We start from the raw sequence: 18,831 nt of genomic DNA, 5'->3' as shown, positions 1-18,831 counted from the left end.
TTTTTTTTTTTTTTTTTTTTTACAGCTGAATAGTATTCCGTATTGTATATATACCATAATCTCTTTATTTAGTCTTCAGTTGGTGGGCATCTGGGTTGATTCTATATCTTAGTTATTGTGAATTGTGTTGCAATGAACATGGGGATATGGATAATTCTTTCAGATGCTGATTTCTTTTGGTTTGGGTAAATTCCCAGCAGTGGGATGGTTGGATGATATGGCAGGTCTATAGTCAGATATCTGAGGTCTCTCTATACCGTCTTGCACAGTGGTTGGGCCAGTTTACATTGCCACCAACAGTGGATTAGGGTACATTTTCCCCTACATCTCACTAGCATTTATTGTTTGTTGATTTCTGTATGAGAGGCATTCTAACTGGGGTGAGGTGAAATTCCATTGTGGTTTTGATTTGCATTTCCATGAAGGACAGTGATCCTGAGCATTTTTTCAAGATGGATTCACACAATTTATATAAAAAAAATCAGTGCATTTAGGAAGAACAAAATTCATGAAAGTGGCCTTATATTTTTAGCTCTCTTTGTCCTGATTCTGTAAAAAATGCAGCCTGTGACAGTGCTTAATGTTCATTTAATGATAGATGCAATCTCAGATTAGAAGGGATGAGGCAGAAAGGAAAGTGAGGCATGAAGGAGGGAACCAAATACAGAAGGATACACAATTCAGCTCTTCACAGCTCCAGAAGAAACATAACTGGGGGCTGCATTCTGCACTGCATTTTCCAGTTTCCAGATTTTGTACCATCTCTACAGTCCCTTAGGATAGAAGGTGGAGGGAGACTTTTCCTATAAAGGACCATACAGTAAATATCTTAGACTTTGTCGGGCATATGGACTCTGTCACAATTACTCAGCTGTGCTGTTGAGGCACAAAAGAAATCATAGCTATAGTAAATGAATGGGTGGTGCTACATTCCAATAAAACTTTATTTAAAAAAAAAATTGGAAGCAGGCCAGATTGGCCCTATGGCAGTTGTTGGATAATCTTTGTGTTAGAAGGAAAAAGAAGTGGAATTTATTGTATTCTCCTTCCTATCTCCCCTCTCTCACTGGCCAAAGTTCACTGTGTGGGGTGTTAATAGTTTTGGACTTGGTTACCTCCAGATAATCACTGAGGAAGCAGTATTCCTATACCATAGCATAGTGCATTGTGTAGAGTTGGAAATTTTGCAGGAGTTACAGGTGCATTGATCCATCCAATTTGGTCAAGTTTCCAAGAACCACTGTGGCTGCTACAGTAGCAGAGTTTGAGATGCTGGTGTGGCAGGATAAGGGATGATGGTGGTAATGTGGGCCATTGACTAGAGCAAGCAGCTGCAGACTGGGGACTGGGATTGTAGGGCAGTGAATCCTATCTGGGGAACTGCCTAAACTGGGTCTGGTAATGAACCCAAACTCAAATAACTCCTGGAGCAATCCCTAAAGGAAAGGTAAGTGAGTAAGGCTGATTGGAATATGCTCGACTGTATGCTTTGTTTTAAAGCTTGTTAAGTTACACCACTGTACAACTGTTAAGCATATTCTTGGGAATGTCGCCAAAGGCATTTTCCTCATTTCTTAATATGAGTCATAAAGAACTCCTGAGAAAATTGAGATATAACCAACTTTTAAGGAGGATAACCAAGAAGACTTCGTTCTTCACCCTACTTGCCCCTTGAGGTCCTGCAAATAACAGAACAGTCCATGTTGGCCACAGGAGATCTGGCACTGTGTATGACAAAACAGTGGCCCAAATCCAGCCATGGTGGTCAGGAAGTAAGAATCAGAATCCTGGTTTTGGATCAAGGAATAGTGTGACTTGGGACAAGTTGAATCATTCTTTTTCAAGCCTATTTCCTCATTTATAAAGTAGGAAAATAATGCCTATTTTTGTAAGGATTAAACAGGATAGTATGCAGACTGACAAATACAGTACCTGGCTCATGTGGGCATCAACAAACAAGAGCTGTCAGCTACTTTGTGTGTTAGCTACTCTAATATGTATGCTAAAGAAGGCTATCCTCTCACTCAACAAGAACTTCAGAGCTAGTTTCCTGTGGGTGACACAGTTGACCTCCACTTCTGTCTTTCCAATTTTGTCGTAAGCATACAGGTGATTTCATTTCAATGAATTTAAGTTTTTCCATCTGACAAATGAACATATTTATATTTTCCTATAGAGTTTTACTAGGAATATGAACTAACATGTATAAAGTACTCAGTACAGTGTTTTAAATGTAGGAGTTAACTCATAGTCGCGACTGTGAGGGGACATCAGACTTCATGGAAAATGAAATTAAAAGGTAAGCTTTCATGCTATGAAACTTTTTTTGAAATCCATTGTTATCAGGAATCTTCAAAAATTCATAGAAAGTGGTGAGCATTTGGCCTACTACTTAAAATGCCACTTAGGTTGCCTGAGTCCCATATTAAGGTAGTTGGTTTCCATCCCCAGCTCCAACTCCTGACTCCAGCTTCCTGTTTATGCTGAAGCCAGGAGGCGGGATGTAATATTTCAGTAGTTGGGTTTCTGCCACCTGTGTGAGAGACCCAGATTAATTTCCAGCTCCTGGCTTTGTTTCAACTCATTCCCAGTTATTGTGGGCATTTGAGGAGATGGGGAGGAGAATGGCAGATGTGGGCTTGCGCGCGCTCTCTCTCTTTCTCTCTCTCTCTCTGAATCTCAAATAAACAAACAGAACCTTAATAGTTTTTATTAAATTCTCTTATTTTCAAATAATAAGGCAGAAATGGGAGGAAGACTGAATCCTTTGATCCTGAAAATATGCAGTGAAATTCAATAAAGGGTGGGGAGAGGCAACCAAGCTGTATTTTTCCATTGAACAAGCTTGGGAATTGCATTAGAAAATAACAGAAGCTTGCCTTCCTTTGCCTTTGCCATTGCTTTTTTTTTTTTTTTTTTTTTTTTTTTTTTTTTTTTTGACAGGCAGAGTTAAACAGTGAGTGAGAGAGAGACAGAGAGAAAGGTCTTCCTTCCGCTGGTTCACCCCCCAAATGGCCACTATGGCCGGTGTGCTGTGCCGAACCGAAGCCAGCAGCCAGGTGCTTCCTCCTGGTCTCCCATGCGGGTACAGGGCCCAAGCACTTGGGCCATCCTCCACTGCCTTCCAGGGCCACAGCAGAAAGCTGGACTGGAAGAGGAGCAACTGGCGCCCCGACCAGAACTAGAACCTGGGGTACTGGCACCACAGGAGGAGGATTGGCCTAGTGAGCTGCGGCACTGGCCGCCATTGCTCTTATTAAGTGTGACTATAAAACCTTGGGCCAGAGGGTATATTCATGTGCCTTCCCATGTGTGGGGCTCCTTTTTGCAGGTGAAACATAGCTCTAGGGTGGAGTGACCGACACCATAGGAATAACTGTCTTGGATGAGCACATCCACCGTCGATCTCTCCCTGCAAGGAGTTCTGTTTGTTGAAGTCGGCATACCCAAACTTCTTTACTTGTTGACAGTACCTAGAAGCCTATTCTCACCTTGACTCTGGAGTCACAGGAAATGATGAGAGGAGAGCAAGATAAGATTTGTCATTCTGTGTCCAGAAAGTCTCTTGTATGACAGGGATAATTAATCCAACTATGTCTTCATGGCACTTTGAAAAGTAGAAATTTTTAAAGCATGGAAGCACTTTATTAATTAATTATTATTTATTTATTTGTCAGAGAGAGAGAGGGAGGGAGGGAGAGAAAGAGAGAGGTCTCTCATTTGCTGGATTACTCTCCAAATGCCTACAACAAGCACAGCTGGGCTAAGCCAAAGCTAGGAGCCAAGAACTCAATTAGGGTCTCCCATGTGGGTGGTAGGGACCCAATTACTTGAGCCATTACTTCTGCCTCTCAGGGTCAGCACTGGTAGGAAATTGGAGTCAAGAACTAGAGTTAGTTATCAAATCAAGCCACTCCGATATGGGATGCAGGTATCTAAGCCATTAGGCTAAATGGATAAGGTTCCATACCAGGGAACCCTCTGATCAGATTATTTTGTGTTTTGCCTTCTGGCTTTTTAAAAATATTTATTTGAAAGGCAAAGACTTATACAAACAGATACACACACACACAAAGACAGAGAAAGAATATTGTCCATCCACTGTTTCACTACCCATATGGCCACAATGACTGCGGTTGGGCCAAGCCAAAGTCAGGAACCTGAAACTCCCATGGGGTGCAGGGGTCCAAGCATTTAGGCTATCTTCTGCTGCTTTCCCAGGCACATTAGCAGGAAACTGGATCAGAAGTGGAGCAGCCTAGATTAGAACCAGTGCTTACATGGGTTGCTTGCATCACTGGCAATTGCTTAACCCGCTGTGCCACAACACAAGCCACTTGTCAGCTGGCTTTGGTACATTCTTTTGAGCCAATCATATGGTAAGAAGAGAGGTAAACTATTGTCCCTGTAATGACTGTAGGTTGATTGGCACCCAAATCATCTTCAATTGCTCCCTTCACTGAATTGTGCAGTCTTAGGTTCCCCTCTCCTCCAGGTACAGAGAAGAGAGGAGAGGGCAATGTTCTCCATTTTCTAATATAACCAGGATGACATTTGACAATGAAGAATCTTCTTCTGGGGGTAGGATAATTTTATTCCTCCCCCTCCCCTGCCCCCACTCATGAGACCAACTTCTCTGTTTAGACCTTAGTTTTACCTACTTCCTTAAGCAACATCAGGAAGTAGAGACAAATTAGTTCCTCCTTATCGTCACATACAAAACTCACCATGTCACAGGCAAGGATCAGTGTGAAATGTTTTGCAATTTGGAATATTTCTTCCCGGTCTTCTTTTACAAAGCCCTTAACAAGGAAGCCAATATTGCCTTTATTCTTACCCACTGTGTCCTGAGTATGTGGCCTCCCTCTTGGTTAGAATTTCTTGATTATAAAGAGCTAGGCTTGCAGGATAATATATGATTTTGACATACTCAGTAATGTCACTACTTAGCTACAGAATTTTCCTTCTGAGTTTCGTCATTTAATAATCATTGTTAATATTTATATAGGACTTATTATGTACCAGACATTGAAAGGATTTTCCTTTCATGAATTCATTTCTGCCTTGAAACCTATCTACAAGGCAGATACTATTTATCTGCTTTCCCAAAGAGTAAGCCAAGGCAGAGAGAAATTCAGTAGCTAGTGCAAAGTCATGATTCTTATAAGTGCTAGATTTAGGATTTCAACTGGCCATTAACACAGTAACCTGTGCTTCAATCTTGGATGTATAATTTTTTCACTGGCTAAAACAGATCCATGAATCACAACTTCAGTTCCGATCAAATTACCTTTTTCATTCTTGAATCTTATTTGTCTGTGTATGTTCTATGATTAAGAAATGTCAGTGATTTTTTTCAGACATATCCTCTTCTTTATCTCTGTCAAAAGATTATACTCTTGGTTATCTTGTCTCAGAATTTTTCTCCACTAATTCACAATGTTTTTTGTCTCAGTGAAAATGATTCTGTTTTTCACTTGCTAACAGATTTCATGATCATGTAAATGAAAAATACAGTCATCTTAAAGAGAAGCATGGAAAATTTATTCAGGTATGTTTTAGCGTTTGAAAACAGTCAAGTAATACAGAAATGGGTTAAGATGTGAATTGAAGACAACAGCTTTCTGTGTCTTAGGAAGGAATTTGTGTATCAGAAATCCTTTTTCCCTTTTATAGGCAGGCAGTGGGCCTGCAAGCTTTGGATGACACATGGATAGGATTCCTTAATGCCTTACCAGACCTAGCTCCAGCTCTGGTGTATGAGCATGGCCCTGTCTGTTGCTGTGTAGAAGATGAATTGTAATAAATGTGTTCAAGGATGTTAGATTGCATCTACAAAGAGTTTCAGAGAATATCTACCGTATAGTGCGGAAGAAAGTTGCAAGCATTTCTGGTTAAGATAAAGTGATTCTTTTGTGGAGGTATTAAATCATCTTTCTGCCCTTTAATCCTTAACTATGAAAACTAGACAACACTTTTTTTGTCATTAAATTAACTTTCATATCTACTAAAATATATCTTAGGATATAAGTTGCTACCATTTGATGACAGCTTTGTTTAATTTCACTTCATAGCCTTGGCATTCTTTCAATTCTTTTTCATTAAGGAGATATATTGAATGAATGTATTTCACAAAACAATAGTTGCAGAAATCTGATGAGAATGTAGGTCTACATGTGCAGGCATTTGTGTGGCACATATCAATGGGCCAGCTTTATAGATCAAGGTGGAAACATGGCATTCTGAGTTTCAGTCCACATTACTTTTTAACAGCTTATTTATAAACCCACAAAAACATGGCCTTATAATGGAGATGCTGACAGAGCTTTCACATGTACTCAACTATAAATCAAGATGCTATAAAACACCAATATGAGAAATCAAGCTTTGTAACATACTAAGTGAATATTTGTTGGGAGAAAGGTCAGTGTCAATCATCAGTTGAACTCTTTCATTTCCAATATTTGAATGACTTTGGTGTATCTTCAGTAACGAAGTGCAATGTACAGTGGCCATTGTATGGAAGTAAAATGACCATCAAAAAATGCCATATAAGTGAAATAACAAAGATGCTTCAATTAGTTTACTGTTTTTCTAACCCCAAATCCACTGAGGGTTAGATCCTGAAGGAGTGAAATCCCAGTCTTGCAAGTTTGGCCGGAGATTGAAAAGGTACTGTTTCTCATCAGCGAACGTGACAGCTAAAGTGCATGGGAATGCACTTGGTGACTTGGTGCCAGCAAAATTCACACTGAACACCTGATTTCCTGTATCATCTGACACTGGCCTTGTGGTCAGGTCATCTCAGGATAAGGTTCTCCTGAAAAAGCATAATCACTCTCAGTGGGTGAACTGCTGACGAGTTGCAGGGCTTTGGCTGGCATTCCGAAGTTTATTTGAGTTAATCTTCACTCTCATTGGCCTGCCTGGCTCTGTGAAAACTGGCTTCTCAGTGAACACTTTCATTGCTTCCTGATTGTACTGGTATCAGAAACACCACAAGAAAAGAACTTTGAGAGACAGACTTTTATAGGAATAACTTTCTTTGGGTAAGGAAGAGCTTTCTGTTAAAAGGTACAAAGAATATCTGTTTATTGTTTATTTGCAACACATGGCAACGGCTGGCTGTGGTATTTATTGAAGCCAGTCTAATTGATATGGGGATGACTTCATCCTGGGGATTATTTGGAATTTACATTTTCTACAGTAGGCTCCAAAGAATTCTCGTTGAGTGATTAAATAGATAGGAGGCACCAAGATATAAAATCTATCATGCAATAGCACTGTGAATCTGCAGAAATTTAAATTGTGTTTTTATGCTCAACAGAACACTAAGTCTTAGGATGTTAGGGTTAAAAAAGATGTTATAAATTATACACTGATTTTAAAATTTTCATCTTATAGCTCAATATTTGCTATGAAAAAACCTGAATTCTTTCCTGAGGATAATGTGAATGTGCTTTGAAATTCTGTTTGTGCTTTACGAATGATTATGGAAAAACCATGTTCTATTTAGACAGCTCTGTGTGAGGGTTGGTTGGGTTTTTGTTTGGGGGTTTTGATTGTGTAATGCAAAGAGCCATAACTGAGTGGGAGTGAAAGAACCAACTTGGCTGACTGCTGGGCTAATAGACCCTGATTGTTGGGCTTTGTTAAAAGATGGATTTGAGAACTCAGTATAATCCGGGGGAGCCAGATGAGGCCTCTCAAGCCCCAAGGACCTCATTCCTAGAGTGTGCAGAAGGTCAGTCTGCTGCACCTACCAGTGCCAGACAAAAGGAGACGGGCAGCCAAGGGCCTGCTTTCCACGGATGGCTGTTCCCAGGAAGCCCCAGAACGTATCCCACTGGGAGACCTGACTGCCTTTTGTGTCAGGAGAAGAGGAGTAAGGTACTGACCCTCTGACAAATGGTTTATACACCTAGAGAGAAAGTGAGGAAAGACCTGCTCTGACTGGGTCTAGGGAGAGAGGAAGGGAGCAGGCCATGTTTGTGTCTTTCTGAAGTTACAATGACATCACTCTCTGTTAGGATGCGGCACCAAGAATGCTAGTTTTAGCCCAATCAGATTGGAATATACACCTTCCCAAAAGCTCAGCAGACATTTCCTTCTCCATGAGTGGAGGTGGGAGGGAGAAATGTCCTTCTTCACCATGCAGAATTCTTTGTCTTATCTCTGTGCCACAGGAGTTTCCAGAACTTGCCTGACTACCTCCATAAGGGGACATTAATGACTCCTACCAGTCCAGCATGATCCAAGATATTGGTAGAAAGCTCTGATACGAAACCAAATTATCCAGTGACTTTTATAATGGGGTTTGGTGTTGTGTTTGGTGCAGCAAAGAACAGTTTGAAACCCTATAACTGATTCTTAGATATTTGAGACCATTAAAATCAGGTTCCCCTGGGGGACACCTATTCGTATCAGCATGTTGTAGGATGCAAATTCAGGTTAGATTATGGAAGGAGTGACATTGATTGGCAGGTTGGCCCACAGTATCTGGGGACTGTGGATACCTCTTCTGCACTCTCCCTAAAGTGCAGTGAAGGCTCCTGCCCCACTTGATGCATCTCCTTTAGCCTCTGCTCTCAAAAGTGAAATCTGCTCAGTTGGGAGGACTGTTGCATAGTTAAGATGCAGAGAGCCAAGAAAATAAAGAGTCAGATGTCCCAGCAGCTTTCACTGCGTCCCAATTCTCACCACCCCCAGAGCAACCATGAAAGTAGGAGGGACCAGATGAAGACATTTAAAAATTGGTTCGGCTCCACAGTATTCCAGTATGAGCCTGGGCTTGGCAGCTTTGATATGGCTTCAGAGGTTCCTCTCTTGGCTCAGGAGACTGACATGACAGCCCCAATCCTCTTGTGAACCCCTCACAGGCACCCTAACTTTGAGATAAAAAGAATGAAACTTAAAAAAATATTTAATCTAACACAATCCAATGAAACCAAATACCATGGAAATCCAACAGAAGTGTATATTCATTGTAGCCATGGCCAACTTCTGGTCTTCAGCACAGATCTGTAACTGAGGGAAGTGTGTGGGTGTTTGTGTCGGATCTGTGCCATTCATTGGGTCTACAGTGAGATCTGAGTGAGTGAAGATTTCCATTTATGCCATACATTAGGAGATGAGAAAGGAAATGCACTTATGTGCAGATCTAAACAAAACAAAGCAGTTCCCCAGCAATATAAAGGCCCAAACTTTTTAAACTGTGTACTAGCTGTGGATTATATGAATGTAAAATTTTATTTACTTATTAATTTATTTGAGAGGGATAGGGAGTGGGGAGGGAGAGGAGAGGAGAGGAGAGAAGAGGAGAGGAGAGGAGAGGAGAGGAGAGGAAGAATGATGGAGAGTGTTCCCATCTGTGGTTTACTCTCTAAATGCCCTCAGCATCCAGGACTGAGCCAGGCTAAAGCTGTGAGCTGGGAGTTCAATCCAGGTTTCCTTTATGAGTGGCAAAGGCCCAAGTACTTGAGACATCACCTGCTGCCTTCCATGGCATATATTGGCAGGAAGCTGGAGTCAAGGGTTAGAGCTGGGACTCAAACCCAGGCACTCTGATATGGGATGCAGGTGTCTTAACCATAGCTCAAACACCAGCCCAATATGTGTATAAGCTAGAAAATTCTCTCTCAGATGGATATGAGTATATCTTGCTGCATGACCAGTTACATAACAATCATTTTGATGGGGAATCTCTGATTGGTAACTTTGCATAACTATCAAAGAAACATTCATAGAAAAGAACAAGTGTGACACAGATTGTAGATAAAGCAAGCTTACTCTTTAGCTTCTTGTATATGACTTGGCAAAATGTGAACCTCTGTAAACACTTTGTAGGAATCTAAGATCTTTCAAGTCTTTAATAACCTTGTGAATTCCTTAAGAGCGTCAGATCTGGGGCCAGCGCTGTAGCTATGCGTCTGCCTGCAGTGTCGGCATCCCATAATGCCAGCTTTGGTCCTGGGTGCTAAACCTCTGATGCAGCACCCTGCTAATGTGCCTGAGAAAGCAGCACAAGATGGCCTAAGTTCTTGGGTCCCTGTACCCACATGTGAGACCCGGAATCAACTCCTGGTCAAGCTTCAGTTGTTGCTGCCATCTGGGATGTGAACCTGTGGATGAAATCTCTCTCTCTCTCTCTTTTTCTCTCTCTCTCTCTCCCACTCCTCCTTCTCTCATTGTATCTCTGCCTTTCAAATAAATAAATAAATTTTTAAAAAAGAGCATCAGATGTGTCATAAGGTAAAGGTAAGGTTGAAAGAGCAATAGATTGAACTTTTTTATTTCTTTCTCATTATATCACACAAATGTTTTTATCCCAAGCCAAATACATTAAAGAAAAACAAAGAAAAACTCTAAATAGTGATTGACAAAAATACCAAGCAACTTCAGACTTTTGCTGACATCTACTTTCTAAGGTAATGCAATTTAATAAACAAAAAACAACAACCAAAAAACCCCTTAAAACATAAGAGAAAACATAAATGTGCATTATTTTCTGTGAAGCAATTATCCTGGAATGTTAGAATTTAACCCAGTATTTCTGAAATTATTCAAAACAATTTTATAGTCTCTCTGCAAGTGTCTACAGTTCCAGGTACATTATTTTAAATTTCTTAGAGTGTACCTTGTTTTGTAGCCTGGTGCATGCATTTTGCATAGTATTTTCATTTCATGAGGAAATTTGATCTAGAAAGATCCAGTGATTTGTCCAAAGTCACATGGATCTGGGACCAGAACCAAGATCGTTTTCCAGGATAGCATTTTTGCCACAATATCCTTCTGCCTTTTTCCTTTGTGGGTGGACTTAATTTTTGCAGGAAAAAAAAAGTGTAAGTTGTTCAAAGCCAAGTGAGTGAATAAGATGGATGATCAACTTGTGCAATGTGGTAAACATTCATTGGGCATTGGCTCTATAGCAGGCATCTGATAAGTGCTGTACAGGATATGAGAGATTCTGAGGATGGGTTATGACCTTAAATTAACTGTAATTGACAGATTGAAAAAATGAGCTCTAATTACAGTGTAACTGAGAGTAGTTCCCTGGGTTCACAGTTACATTTTATATCCCTTTAATCAATAAGGTTGGATTTATATAACAGAGAAAATACCTTCTTGAGTTAAGTACCTAGTTTTGTGTGTGCATCCTTCTTTTCAATCTACAATGACAGGATTCGAATAAAAAATGGCACCTTATGAAAACTATTATGAGTCTTTGGCCAGCGCCACGGCTCAATAGGCTAATCCTCCACCTTGCGGCGCCAGCACACCGGGTTCTAGTTCCGGTCAGGGCGCCGGATTCTGTCCGGGTTGCTCCTCTTCCAGTCCAGCTCTCTGCTGTGGCCCGGGAGTGCAGTGGAGGACGGCCCAAGTCCTTGGGCCCTGCACCCGCATGGGAGACCAGGAGAAGCACCTGGCTCCCAGCTTCGGATCAGCGCGGTGCGCTGGCCGCGGGAGCCATAGGAGGGTGAACCAACGGTAAAGGAAGACCTTTCTCTCTCTCTCTCTCTCTCTCTCAATGTCCACGCTGCCTGCCAAAATATATATATAATATGTATATTATATATAATATACATATTATATATAATTTATATATATAATTTATATGATATATATATAAAAGAAAAGTATTATGAGTCTTTAAAATGAAATTGGGACGTAACATTTTAGATAAGGGTACAATTATTATTTTTCATAAAAACTGTTAGACTTTTTAGGATAATTGTTACTGCCAAGTTGCTATGTGGATGGATACCTTTGGGGAAACAAAATCAACACATTCAATCTGTGGTGACAGACCTTAGTTCAATTCTGTGCTATTCTACAGTCTTTCAAATATCGTCAGCCCTTAAACTTGCTGCTTTTGAAAATACTGAAATAAAGATAACAAGTATTTTGTTAATGTAGACCATCTGTCTCAATTAATTGATATTATAGTGACATAAGTAGCCTAAAACACAAGATCATTGTTCACATGTTTTCCTATTATTTATTATAGACATACATCTTTTCATAGGCATACCTTACTGTTGACTTACCATCAATAGAGCTTGGAGTTAGTACTAATATTCATTTAGGAGATTAACAGTGGTTGAACACACATTTTTTTCTGGGCCATTTTGTAAGCTGTTAATTATTTCATTTATATATTTAATCCTCATATAACTCCCTGAGGTGTTACTAACTTAATGAGGAAATTGAGGGTCAGAGAGGCTCCTAAATAAATTCCATAAACTCACAGTGAAAAAGTAGAAAGGCTGAGATGTAAGCCCAGATCCATGGGTTGCTAAGTAGGGTTTTTCCCTGTATCCCTGGTACATGCTTCTTCACGCCAGAATGTTTTGTGGGATTTGAGTTCTAAGAAGCAACAAGTCCTAACCCCTGCTCCAATCCTTACCTTCCAATCCTCTCAACCAAGGACCAAAACTAGCTCTTGTTGGGGATGGTGCTGTGGTATAGAAGGTTGAGTTTCCGCCTGCTCTGCCAGCATCCCATTTGGACGCTGGTTTGAGTCCTGGCTACTCCAGTTCCAATCCAGCTCCCTGCTAATGTGCTTGGGAAAGTAGCAGAAGATGACCCAAGTACTTGGGCCCCTGTAGTGGATGCAAGACTTTCTCTCTCTCTCTCTCTCTCTCTCTCTCTCTCACCTTCTCTCTGTATCTCTGCTTTTCAAATAAATAAATCCTTAAAAAATAGTTCTTGTCTATTCATACATATATGCCTAGAAGACAAATCAATAGGATATTATAGCAATGGGATAGTATTTCTATTAGCTTCCTTGAGCAGTTGGGGAGCAGTGTGCATTGTTTTGAGGGGACAATGTGCATTGATTTGATAGATATCTACCCCATGGTGCTATCTTTATTCATCCTGTGCACTAATCTTCTGAGTTAACTACTAACTTTTTTCCTCAGGTTGTGTGAAATCATTTCAATAGAAGGAATAAAAATACACAAGGTTTATATTTGACTGTGTCCTTTATACATTTTAGTGGATGTGACTTGACATACAATTTAGGATTGAATGTCTTCAGAGAAGAGAGCCACTTACTAAAAGTAAAAATAACAACAACAAAATCCTGACAGTAATGTTCTCCAAATCTGTGAATGATGAACCTAGCTAGTAGGTATAGTAATTACAGAGACCCAATTTTTTTTTTCTAACCTGTCTCTAAGGCTCACCAAATCTTCTCAACATATGTATCAAGTAAAACTTATTAGCTCATGCAGACAGTTTCCAATCCATATTTTATAAACAGATATATATATATATATATATACACATAGTTGTGTGTGTGTGTGTGTGTGTGTGTGTTTGATTCTATGAAGGTAGGCCCATCTTTTCTGTGCATGACATTGGAACTTCATTTATTTTCCAAGTTAGATTAAATAGTTAAGCACAGGTAATTCTGGCAGAAAGCATGCATTTGAGCCCCAACAGATAAACACAAATATGTGATCACCTCCTTATATAGTATTTATTTTTCCTTATTTTTTACTTCTTGCTGATACAGTGCTTAAGAGTGTGTTTTATTTTTTTTGTTTTGTAAAATTCAGTTCAGTGTGGCAGATACTGACATTTGACTGTTGAAAGCCAGAACCTCTTTCTGGCCAACGAAATCTCAAGTTGTTTCCAGAGGCCATGTACCAGCTCCAGGAAATGAGTTGTTGGGGGACCAACTCTGACAATCCTTTCTACTTTCTTAGACACTGGCCTTCCAGGCTTCCTTGCAGTGATGGAGAGCCATGTGACTCAGTTATGGACAATGAAGCAGGCATTAGAGGAATTCTTTTGGGAGCTTATTTTTCCTCTCCTTGATTAAAACCCTATTCCACCTGCTGCCTTCTTACCTCCTTCTTGAAGCCTTGAAATGAGGATATGAATCTCTCAAGGACAGAAACAGTCTTGCCATGGTGTACTAATAATCCCAGGCAGGACAAGGCTATGAACTATGGATGGCAGAGCAGAAGCATGGCTGACTCATTGCACTCAACAGGAGAGCAGAACATTCCTGAATAAGATATGGTCTCTGTTAGGAAGATGTAGATGACTGCAATACACTTTGAGACATTATGCTGGAGGAAGCCTAAGGGATTCAAGGGCAAGGGTTATGAAAGAAAGCATGAATGAGGAAACCCCAGCTCAGAATTCCAAAAGATGGTTCAGGATTAAAAATTCTACAAGGAAAGGAATCCAAGGAGAGAGGTCTGTCTGTGCTAAGTCAGGGTGATGAGAGAGAACTGGGTCCAGTGGTTGAATTTCTGGTCTACAGTTTTGGGGAGATGGAGTACTGAATGCCAAGGGGGCAAAGATGAGTGATGTGGTTAGAGAGGAGAGCAATCTTTTGTTTTGTTTTGTTTTGTTTTGACAGGCAGAGTGGACAGTGAGAGAGAGAGAGAGAGACAGAGAGAAAGGTATTCCTTTTGCTGTTGGTTCACCCTCCAGTGGCTGCCATGGCTGGCGCGCTGATCCGAAGCCAGGAGCCAGGTGCTTCTCCTGGTCTCCCATGCGGGTGCAGAGCCCAAGGACTCGGGCCATCCTCCACTGCACTCCTGGGCCACAGCAGAGAGCTGGCCTGGAAGAGGGGCAACCGGGACAGAATCCGGCACCCCGACCGGGACTAGAACCTGGTGTGCCGGCACCGCTAGGTGGAGGATTAGCCTATTGAGCTGCGGCGCTGGCCACCAATGGTTTGATACTAAAGGGCTTCATGACAGCCTGCAAACCTTTTGGTTTATTCTGATGAAGGAGTGCTATGGAAGCACTACTGCATATTTTATTCCTGCATGTCACGGATTTTATAGTATGCACTGAAGTTTGAGAACCTGAAGACGAAGAGTTAGGTTGGGGGCAGGGAAAACATGGAGAATATCATGGAGACTTAATTCTCTAACAAAATTCACAGACTTCATCTACCATGTCTTACTGAGGGCCAGTGATATCCTAGGGAAAGCTCAAGCTGCCATCCATGGGAAGTTGTCATTCCCTAAGATTAGGGGATCATGTCTCTGGGTATGAGATACGTGAAGCAGATTCTTAAGCTAAGGCACACATACCAGCATGGAACAGGGTCATTTATAAGGAAGAGGAGCTTCCCTCAAAACCAGGCAAGTCTCACTGAGCTTGCTGAGGGAATCTAACAGAATGTTTATCTGGCAGGTACTGACCAAGTTCCAAGATCACTGATGAGTGGGAACAGCAAACCCACAGGAATGCCTGCTGATAACAGTAAATTGGGCTGTTGCACTCTTGAGTCTTGGCCAGGATCATTGCAACCATTGCCAAGGTGCAGAGAAAAAAAAGACAAATTGGTCAATCCTGAAGTTTTTCCAACTTGGTTGGCAGCTCTTAGCAAGTGAGTATATGGAGAATACCTGTGTGTTTGTATCCGTGTGTGTGAGAGATATAAATAGAGACACCTGAGGCATAGGTCCTGTCTGTGTAACCATGTAGACACATGTGGTGGTCCAAGGTCTTTCGTACCTCCAGAAGTGTGTATCACTGAAGTGATTATCATCCCTGCATCAGATTAGAGTCTGCCAGAAGCCTACCCTTGCATTCTAGTTATTTATATATCTCTCTCATACACACAAATACAAACCCACAGGTATTGTAGCACTTTGACTGTAGCAGCTTGCAAGAGCAGTGATGGTGTTGCTCACAATACAAGCTGGACTCTCCAAGGTCTCTGCCTACCACTCCACCCTCCTTCTCTGTTACTCCTCTAAAACCAAGTTTCTTACACTTCCCTGAACAGAGCCTGCTTGGAACACACTATGAGCTTTTCCTGGGCTGTGCTTCCTTCCTAATGTGGTGAAATCACATCTGTTCTTCAAGACTCACACGGGAGACCCTTTCTCCAGGAACAAGCACCTCCCTCACCTCAGTGCGCCTGGAAACCATCACTATGTCTTCTGTAGGTTATTTGTATTCCTGAAACAGTGTCCCTAACTCACTGGCTTCTCATCTATGTTTTCACAAGGCTTTCAGACTGGACCTTCAGCTCTTGAAAGGAGGGATGTGTTTTATTCATGTTTGTACTCTCAGTGCCTGGCATTCAATAATATAGACTTGATATATTTTCCAAGAGACAACTAAAGAATGAGTGAATTTCTGGAGAAAATAAGATATTATTTTGAGATTTCTTGATGCATGTCTTTGGAGTATGTTTGAGAACACAATAATATAAAGTATAAAAAATTTCATTTTATAAGAACGAGGTTCACACTACTTTGGTCAGGGTTTCATGGTAAAAATCAATAGTAATAAGTTATGTTAGTAGTATGAGAGCACTTAGAAAAACTCATGGAGACAATGAAATTAAAGAATAAGTTTATTTTTGTGCAAAACTTTTTTTAAGTCATTGCAGTTTTTTTTTTTTTTTCATAACACATTTTCCTTGAATTTTTTGAAGACTCCTCAAATGATCCCTGGATAAGATGTGATGAGGCTAACACTTTCCCTTTGTGTTCTTCCTCTTAATAGCCCAAACCTCAATCAATTCAGGAGGAAAATCTCACATCAACAGATATTCTATTGAATTCTGATCAGCACTCCTTAAAATTACTATGGTCACCAACATCAAGAAAATGTGCAACATTGTCAACAGCCAAGAAGAGAAATCTAAGGAGACATGTTGACTAAATGTGATGTTACCTGCATGGGATCCTGAAGCAGAAAAAAAAAATGGTGCTAGAGAAATGCTGAGGAAATCTGAATGACGTCTGGACTTCAGCTAGTAAAAGTATACCAGTATTGGTTCTTTACTGCAGTAGAATGTAACTGATAACCACAGCTACTGGCTGCAGATGTGTGTAGATTCTGTGTTACCTTGACAACTTTTCTGCAAATCTAAAACTCTTCTTAAAATAAAAGTAGTCCCGTATTGCCATGAGCAATTGGAGTAGAATAAAATCAAAGAATCTTAGATATAGAAGATTCTGAATGCAAATACTTGAATAACTTAAGTGTAGGCCAAGTTTATTTGAAGGAATATGGATTTTTTTTTTAATTTGACAGGTATAGTTATAGACAGAGAGAGAAACAGAGAAAGGTCTTCCTTCCATTGGTTCGTAGCCACATCCGGTGCTGCGCCGATCCGAAGCCAGGAGCCAGGTGCTTCCTCCTGGTCTCCCATGTGGGTGCAGGGCCCAAGCACCTGGGCTATCCTCCACTGCCTTCCTGGGCCACAGCAGAGAGCTGGACTGGAAGAGGAGCAACCAGGACTAGAACCCAGCGCCCATATGGGATGCTGGCACTGCAGGTGGAGGATAAACCAAGTGAGCCATGGCGCCGGCCCCGGAATATGGATTTTGACCATTGTTTTCATTGACATGCATTGTGTCCCTCTTTCATACATTCACACAGAACAGAAACTGTGAGCTCATATTTGTCTCCACAAACACATGAGAGGAGAAGCCACGATTGATATCCAGAGACAAAAGCCAATTGAGGAAGAGTAGAGACCAGAATGAGGGATGAGGTCAGCAAATAGATTATTTAAAAAATATATTTATTTGTTTATTTGAAAGGCAGAGTTACAGAGAGGCAGAGGCAGAGAGAGAGAAATTTTCCATCTGCTGGTTCACTCCTCAAATTGCCTCAGCAACCGAAGCTGGGCAATCTGAAGCCAGGAGCCAGGAGCTTCTTCCAGGTCTCCCACACAGGTGCACGAGTCCAAGGACTTGGGCCACTTTCTACTGCTTTCCCAGGCTAGAGCAGAGAGCTGAATCAGAAGTGGAGTAGCTGAGACTTGAACCGGCACCCATATGGGATGCTGGCACTGCAGGAAGCGGTTCTACCTGCTACACTACAGCACATGCCGCCAAATAGATTTTTTTTTTTTTTTGACAGGCAGAGTAGACAGTGAGAGAGAAAGACAGAGAGAAAGGTCTTCCTTTTCCGTTGGTTCACCCCCAAGTGGCCACTGCAGACGACGCACCACGCTGATCTGAAGCCAGGAGCCAGGTGTTTCTCCTGGTCTCCCATGGGGTGCAGGACCCAAGGACTTGGGCCATCCTCTACTGCACTCCTGGGCCACAGCAGAGAGCTGGACAGGAAGAGGAGCGACCGGGACAGAATCCAGCGCCCCAACTGGGACTAGAACCCGATGTGCCAGCGCCGCTAGGTGGAGGATTAGCCTATTGAGCCGCGGCACCAGCCACCAAATAGATTCTTAAGGTATGGCTTCATCTCTTTTTTAAACAAAATGGTTAGGGACAGCAATTCGATTGAAAGTATTTTGGAAGTTAAAGATTATATATATGTATTGTGGATAAGATCTTTTGGAGTGACACAGACTATGAATCAAATCCATTAACTTGGTTGATGCCATCATAATAAACATTTAATGAAATCAGAGACATTCTTTCTTGTCTACTACTATAACTGTAGTATTTAGAATGACATCTGGCACACACTAGCCTCTCCATACACATTTACTCATGAATGAATATGTAGCAAACATCTGTGCGACACTGTGCTGATGGCAAGGAACTCCATGGACATGGCCACACTACTGCCTCTTGAGAACTTTGTCTTGAAGATTCTCAAAGCCATAGAGATAGTAATGGGCAGGGCCAGAGCTTTAACTATATCTGAGTGCAAATTTCATGCTCCTTCTGGGCTGACCCGGTGCTATCACCCCTTTATGTACTTAGTGCCTGACAAGAAACAGATCATCTATAAATATTTGTTAAAATGAGTATCTCTTGGGTGCTGGTGCTGTGGCACAGTGGGTTAAGCCACAGCCTGCAGCACCTGCATCCCATGTCAGTGCCAGTTCATGTCCCAACTGCAACACTTCTGATCCAGTTCCCTGCT

General features: G+C 41.3%; 1 long non-coding RNA gene across 1 annotated transcript; it reads left to right on the top strand.

Annotated features, from left to right (window-relative positions):
• The first annotated feature begins 6,964 nt into the window (after window positions 1-6,964).
• On the top strand, window positions 6,965-18,366 carry LOC149125003 (uncharacterized). Its single transcript, XR_016211886.1, has 3 exons — window positions 6,965-7,049; window positions 15,169-15,364; window positions 16,495-18,366. It is a non-coding gene; the product is annotated as an uncharacterized LOC149125003 (long non-coding RNA).
• Window positions 18,367-18,831: the final 465 nt, after the last annotated feature.

This window comes from Oryctolagus cuniculus, chromosome 8, assembly GCF_051225735.1.
Source record: "Oryctolagus cuniculus isolate XC-2025 breed Fujian yellow rabbit chromosome 8, ASM5122573v1, whole genome shotgun sequence".
Classification (NCBI taxonomy): Eukaryota; Metazoa; Chordata; class Mammalia; order Lagomorpha; family Leporidae; genus Oryctolagus; species Oryctolagus cuniculus.
Note: the sequence above shows the minus strand (reverse complement) of the source record. Positions and strands in the feature narration are given on the sequence as shown.